This window comes from Aotus nancymaae, unplaced genomic scaffold (assembly GCF_030222135.1).
Source record: "Aotus nancymaae isolate 86718 unplaced genomic scaffold, 86718_ANA_hifiasm-v0.15.2.pri h1tg000007l, whole genome shotgun sequence".
NCBI classification, from domain to species: domain Eukaryota; kingdom Metazoa; phylum Chordata; class Mammalia; order Primates; family Aotidae; genus Aotus; species Aotus nancymaae.
This window is the reverse complement of record NW_026988418.1, coordinates 42,090,942-42,098,678: the sequence shown is the minus strand read 5'-3', so window position 1 is coordinate 42,098,678 and position 7,737 is coordinate 42,090,942. Positions and strand designations below refer to the sequence as shown.

The following is a 7,737-nucleotide window of genomic DNA, read 5'->3' as shown; positions in this document are numbered from 1 at the left end:
TTTACAATTACTTCTCCATTATGTATGCTATGGTGTGGAGTCTCTCTGTCCTTCAGATAATAGCATAGTTAAAAGACCAGAAAACTAAGCAGTACAATTGAATCTATAACTTTTTATGTATAACCTTGAGCAAACAGCTTAACTTAAATTGAAGATAGTAACAGAATAAGTCAGCTATAAATTTGTCAGAAAAGAAAGGTGGGGAAAAGAGTGAAACTTCTCCATGTTGAGTATAGGAATACAAAGAACCAATATATTTAAAAATCTTGTGAAAGATAGATTGCAGGACAAATACATGCCTAAGCCCATTGTGTATTAGTACATGGCAAATATTTCAGTGTAGAAAAGGCAGAAAGTGGGTGATAATCCAGGTTCAGCCAGACATTAGAGATTCTTTTATGGCAGATTAAAGATCTCTATCCTCAAGGGAAGAAGAAGCCATTGAGATATTATAATATTTCAACGATATTATAACAGTAGAGAGAAATCATCAAACTCGCATTTCTAAAATATTACTTAGGTGGCAATGTGAAAATTTGATTGGATGGGCCTAGAATTTTCACTATTTGATGACTTGATAAGATGAGAAAAAATGGTCTATAAAAATAATAGAGGTTCCTTAATTGGTCCTCAAGATAAATGATGACTCCATTAATTGAGAAAGTGGCATTCAGGAGACACAGCATTATTTGGTTGGTAAAGGAGGCTGTTCAAGGTTTTATTTCTTTGGTAATCATTTTGTATTAAACTAAGTACTAAGTAATTCTTTATTTTGAAGCTTCCCTGTCAAATAACAGATGATTACTACATCATGATTGTACCTTTACTGATACTATATTTTAAATACGCAATTCTTGAAAATATGAATAAAGAAATGATAAATTAGGAATAAGATGCAACAATAGCAATGACTCTTTTTTAAAGTTCTAAATAACTTATTTGTCAGTGAATAAATCAAAATGGAAGTTTTAAAACTAGAACTAAATGACATTATAATTATTCATATGAAAACTGCCAGGATGCTAGAAACATATGCTTTATTTGTGATGGCATTATTATCTACATAGAAAAATATACAACTAGATTTCATAGAAAATGCAAGAAAAGTTGTAAATGAATTATTTTATTTAATGAGAAGATTTAGCAACTGGATACAAATTAATACCCAAGTGTATTAATAGAGTATATAATTTTTTGAAACCTACAGATTGCAGTAGAAAAACAAAATGAGATACCTAGATGTGTAAATATTTATAATACTCAGAAAATTATGAGACATTATTTAAAGCCATTAAAGAATGTTTAGGAGATACTAAAAATTTCAGTATCACAATGATGTCAGTTCTTGCAAAGTAATTAACAGATTCAATGCAATTCGAATTAAAATGCCAACATATTTGTATAGTGGTTGACAGTCTAACTTTAAAATTTGGCTGGAAACACTAAGCATCATGAATATAGCAAAGGCATTCTTAAGGAAAACAAACAAAGTAAAGTAGATATGTCCAAATAGCTATCAGGACTTATTATAGGTCTATATTAAATGGTGGTTTGAGTGAGGACAGAAAAATTAACAATGGAAAGAATAGGCAGGTGGGGCACATTGGCTCATGCCTGTAATCCCAGCACTTTGGGAGGCTGAGGTGGGCGGATCATGAGGTCAGGAATTCGAGACCAGCCTGGACAACATGGTGAAACCCCATCTTTACTAAAAAAATACAAAAATTAGCCTGGCATGGTGGCATGCACTTGTAGTCCCAGCCACTGGGGAGGCTGAGGCAGGAGAATTGTAACCCAAGAGGTGAAGGTTGTAGTGAGAAGGAAGGAAGGAAGGAGGGATGGAGGGAGGGAGGGAGCGAGGGAGGGAAGGAAGGAAGGAGAGAGAAGACAGAAGAAGAAGGAAGGAAGGGAGGAAAGAGAAAGAAAAGGCATATGGAAATTTAGTTTATGATAGAGTTGATATTGCAAACAAAGTGGAGAAAACATAAACTATTAAATAAATTATAGTAAGACAATTGTAATTTTGAAAAAATGACACGAGTCCTACTTCACATGATAGTACAATATTCATTTTACTTTGATTAAACATAAAAGAAGAATGTAATAAATAACAGTATATATTCAATAGAAATATTAACTCATATTTAATTAAACATTTAACATATATTAATATATTAAATATAAAATATTATATTTTAGTATATAATGAAGAATAATTTATTTTGGGTTTTATTAAATATGTTTTAAAAAACAATTCACTAAGGAAATCTGGTAATTTTAACCATGTAAGCATTTAAGCCTTCTGCTTACCTGAGGATATAATGAAACAGGACACAAAATCTAGAAGGTCTTTACAACAAGTATAATTAATACTGTTTATTACTTTTGTCTATACCTAACCTAGATTTTAATATTGGCTTTTTCATGCTTATCAAAAGTTATGATTGACAGTTTTGTGTGAGTTTGATTTTTTTTTTATGGTGGAAAAATATATTTAGAATTAGCCAGCTGAACTCAGTTTAGATGATCCCAATTTTGTTGGCAACCTCCAAAGCGTCGTAATCAGGAGCCAGTGGAACACATGCCTTCTTCTCTCCGTCAGGCCGAATCAGGGTGCTGACCTTGGCCACATCCATGTCACGAAGCTTCTTCACAGCCTATTTGATCTGGTGCTTGTTGGCTTTAACGTCCACAACGAACACAAGTGTGTTGTTGTCTTTTATCTTCTTCATGGCGGACTCAGTGGTCAGCGGGAACTTGATGATAGCAGAGTGGTCAAGCTTGTTTCTCCCGGGGGCGCTCTTCCGAGGATATTTGTGCTGCCTCCGGAGTCGCAGTGTCTCGGGCCACTGGGAAGTGGGTGACATGCGGATCTTCTTTTTTTTGTGGCTGTGGACACCTTTCAACACTGCCTTCTTGGCCTTTAAAGCCTTCGCTTTGGCTTCGGCTTCAGGAGGGGCAGGAGCTTCAGGAGGGGCAGGAGCTTCCTTCTTTGCTTTCGGTGCCATCTTGCGAAAAGGCGATTTTTTTTTTTTAAGGAATCAATGCTAAAAATGCAAAAATATTCTCGACGGATGGTTACTAAAAGAAGCCATAGAAAAAAGATTAAAAACCACTGCAGGAAAAAACAAAAAGGAAAGAAAAACAAGAAGACCTTGAGAATATCTACAGTGAAAGTCTTTTATGAACAAGATTGTCAGACGGGATCTAGGCAAAAATTAAAAACAAACAAACAAACACTTGGTGTAGTCAGAAAGGGTAATTGAAGAGTGTTTAATGAAGAGACCAAGGTAAAAACAGGCACAGGGAACCAATAAGTAGAAAGATATCCCCACCTTTCGTCTTTTTTTTAAAATTTACATGTTCTTTATTTAGTCCATATGATAAACTGTTTTGTGGTTTTTGAAAATTAGATAAAAAAGCATATTAAATGGCAAGTGTATCAAGTTTCTCTTCATAAACAATGTCAAAACAAAAAGTTTTGATTTACAAAATGTTAAAAAATATGTAGGTACTTAACATTTCACTAAAGCATAAAGTTACAGATATTTTCTAAAGAAAAGTAATTGTGCCACATACCTATAATTGCTGTTTCTATGAACGTTTTAAATTATGTACATAGGACATTTTGTACAAAATATAAAGTCTACTTTTTTTTTTTTTTTTTTTTTTTTTTGAGACGGAGTTTTGCTCATTACCCAGGCTGGAGTGCAATGACGCGATCTCGGCTCACCGCAACCTCCGCCTCCTGGGTTCAGGCAATTCTCCTGCCTCAGCCTCCTGAGTAGCTGGGATTACAGGCACACGCCCTAAAGTCTACATTTTTATTATTTATTACCATAAAACAAAGATACAATGTATGTACAATATTAAAAAGAAGCCATACTAAAGCCACACTAAAAAGACACTTGGAGTAGTGACATTTCTGATGTACAGATACATTTTGGAAAGAGTGAAGATGCCAAATGCAGAACTTTATGAAGAAAAACAGTAACCAATTTATTTTCAGTGTAGCACTTTGAGATCAGTTTGGTACAGAATAAACAGTCTCTATACAATGATATGTAAGCTGAACAATTAGCACAGGAGTCCAAGTACTAGCTTGGGTAGCTTTCGGAGGCCAAAGTATTAAGTAATACTCTTGCCAAAGAAAATTAGTTTCTCTCAAAAGTTTTGTTTTTCTTTTTGGTGTGTGTTTGTCTTCAATAAAGAGCAGAAATAAAACCTAGACGAAAAGATGTTCTTACACATTGAGACTTACAGTCACCCAAACATTGATTTTGCTTTTTTGCTAGGGCAAAAAGAGAGTCCTCCCAGAAACCCCTCTCACAAATGTTCTGAACATCCAAAATCAAGGATATTTGAGAATCCGTCAGCTAAAGACAGAAGTTCAAACAATGGTATATCAAAATACATAAGACACTGCTTTATACAATAAAAATAACCCTTTTTCCCTCAAATGGAGAAGGCATCTAAACTTTTTTTTTTTTGAGACAGAGTCTCACTCCGTCACCAGGCACCACGTGACAACGCCAGGTGCAGTGGTGCGACCTCAGCTCACTGCAACCTTCTCCTCCCAGGTTCAAGCAATTCTTCTGCCTCAGCCTCCCGAGTAGCTGAGACTACAGGCGTGCGCCACCATGCCCAGCTAAGTTTTTTGTATTTTCAGTAGAGACGGGGTTTCACCATTTTGGCCAGGATGGTCTCAATCTCTTGACCTTGTGATCCACCCACCTTGGCCTCCCAAAGTGCTGGGATTACAGGCGTGAGCCACCCTGCCTGGCCAACTTTTTTTTTTTTCTTTAATTATAGATTTCATAATGGTAAAATGGAGAGATATTTGTCCTCATGTCTTGGAGGAAAATCACCTGGGGGGTGGGGACTTCTCTTCTCAAGAGCAAGCACAGGTGTGAAATGCAAAGATTGCCCCAGCTAAAAGTGGACAAGTCCCCTTTGTGAGATGAACACTTCCCACCCTTCGTCTTAAAGGGGAAAGAGATGGGAATGATTAACTGAACCTGAGATGCATTCATACAGGACCTATGGTTTTTTTAAAAAAACTAGAGAGCTATTTCAAAACTGCCAGGCAGGAGAGATTATCTTTTATCTCTAACTCCTACTCTCCTACTTATGCCTCCTGTTAGCAGAACCCAACCTACAGAAGGAAAGATAATCAGGTGACTTATTGCATTGATGTCAGATCCTGTTTTCTTTTTCTCCAACAAGGGAATGAAGGAATCTCCAGCAAAAGAGGTAAAATTCAGAAGTGGCTGCCATACTCCAGCACTCAACCATAACAATAGTAATCACAGTAAAAACCGTTATGTTACTGAAGTATAACATTATAGCCAAGAAAACACCTGTACATATATGACATAGTTTACTTCTGGAAAATCCACTAAAAGAATCATTAATGTCCCCATTTTATAAAATGAAAACTAATGCTCAGAAATGTTGGAACTTGGCCACAGCCACATAACTAAAAAATAGGGAGCTTTCAATTCAAAAGAACTTACAGGCTTCCTGAAATATAACCAGGTATGTACATTAGGGCTGGCAATTTTTATGTAATGATTTCCTTTATTTACTTCCCCTTTTCTTCACCCTGAAACAAATGCAGTGTTGGATAACTTTAGAGATACTGTGTTTGTTGATTTTGCAGTGATCTATCAGAGGAGGCTTTTATATTTAGGGTGATTTGCATGTGAATACTCAAATGTTGTGAGTTTAAATCACTACTTTGCCATGTACTGTGTATAAAACCTTGGAAAGTCGTTCATCTCACTCTTCCAGATTTCTCTTCTGTAAAACAAGATGCAATATAGTATACCTTTTTGAAAAGATGTTGTGGGGATTCAGGTAAAGCCCTTAGAAAAATATCTTGTGTATTATAAGCCATCATTGCTCTCTTTGCATTATTATCTTCATCTGTGTTATTAATACTTCTAGATTATGCCTATCATTATACTCTAATCTCACAACATTAAAATGCTACTTCTTGGGCACCAATTTCTCTCCTTCTACTACCAGTTTTATTTCATAGCCAAACTAACTGAGAGTTTCTGTACACTGTCTCTACTTCCATATCTTCATTCTCAGCCATTTCAATTATAATCATATCTTCCCAAGTATGATTTGCTATGATCTCTAGTTTTATTAAATCTGATGACACTTTTTCTTGCCTCATCATGGAACTGCCGCAAAATTAGATGCAGTTTAATTCTTCTTTTTTGTTGTGTTTTGTTTTAACAGTATTACTCTACTCTTTCTTCATTCCTCAGCTCTGCATCAAATGTAACCTTCTGACTCCACTGATCCATGTTGCCCTGGTCATTCTACAACATTATATAGTATTATTTCCCCTTACCACTGATGACATCAGAAATTACCTTAATTTTTCCTTTTTTAAAAACTTCCAGTTCCTCTTGATTTTAAGCACCATGAAACCGAAATCTTGTTTATTTCCATCGTTGCTGTGCTTTCAATGCTATGAACAGTGCCTTTCACATTATAGGCACATATTTGTTAAGTAAATTGATAAGCAATATAACACATAAACAGGTGTCTGATACAAAATAGATGCTTAATAAATGACAGCTTTTATCCTTCTAGTTTATGTACATCTGAGGCAAAGGTAGCAAATGATTAATTAAATGATTCCCTGAGTGGTACAGCTAGATTCCCAAATATACTCCCTACATAACCATGGACCAACAGTCTCCTTACCCTGAACTGCCATTCTTTTATGGGTTCTCTTTTTTCTTCAGTCAGAAGGAAAATACTATCATGTTTGGGTCACTAGTTCTTTCACATCCATTTCAAACCATTCTGTAGTATAGGCGGTCCTCAACTTATAAGAGTTTGACTTAAGATCTTTTTAAGTTAGCAATGGACTTATAGGGACATAACCCCATGGTAAGGCATCTGTAGGCAGGTTTGTCTAACCAGAGAACACTTAGGGATGCTGCAGCTTAGCTTCTTCACACTTAGACCTGTAAGACTTCAGCTCTGACCTAAAAAATAATGTGATAATAGAACCCTGACACTATCTTGATAATCAGTCAATACAGTAAACTATCCAATCATTTTTATAAAAGAAGTAAAGCTGTTTTAAGAGACTGAATTGATCATTCGTTTGAATTAACTGATCAACTAGAAGCTGGCCATCAGATGGCCTGAAATGTACTTTTATACAGAACACTGTAATTTTCAAATCATCATTACATACAGTATTTCATTTAATTTATAGCATTATGATAAAGTTATAACTACCAAAAGCTATTATCACTTGAAATGACCTAAGTTGTCATCTACTCCAATTTTTTTATTCCTATAATAATGATGGTGATAATGATACCACATTACTAACTTGAATGATCTCATCCCTATGTAGGAAAATTAATATATTTTTAAAATTAACTTCAAAATTGACTTTGACTAGCCAGTGTTCTTCTGTCTCAGTAATATTGCAGTCCTTGTCAATCATTCTAGAAACTTGACATTCTAGCCTACTTGGGGGTGGATTTTAAAATTATATCCTCAAATATTGTTTAAATTAAACATGGGAAGAAAAATGTAAATGAGAAAATTTAAAATACAAAAATGCAGTAACATATTGGCAGTTGTCATTCATGTATTATCTTTTATTTGAAGACATGGCAAATGCACAGAACTAGTGCCATATTCTGCAAACTCTGATACTAAGTTTGATATGTGCTAAAATGTCAAATATTCCAA

General features: G+C 35.1%; 1 pseudogene; it reads right to left on the bottom strand.

Moving 5' to 3' along the window:
• Positions 1–2,519: 2,519 nt before the first annotated feature.
• On the bottom strand, positions 2,520–3,008 carry LOC105710406 (large ribosomal subunit protein uL23-like; annotated as a pseudogene).
• Between the last annotated feature and the right edge of the window lie 4,729 nt (positions 3,009–7,737).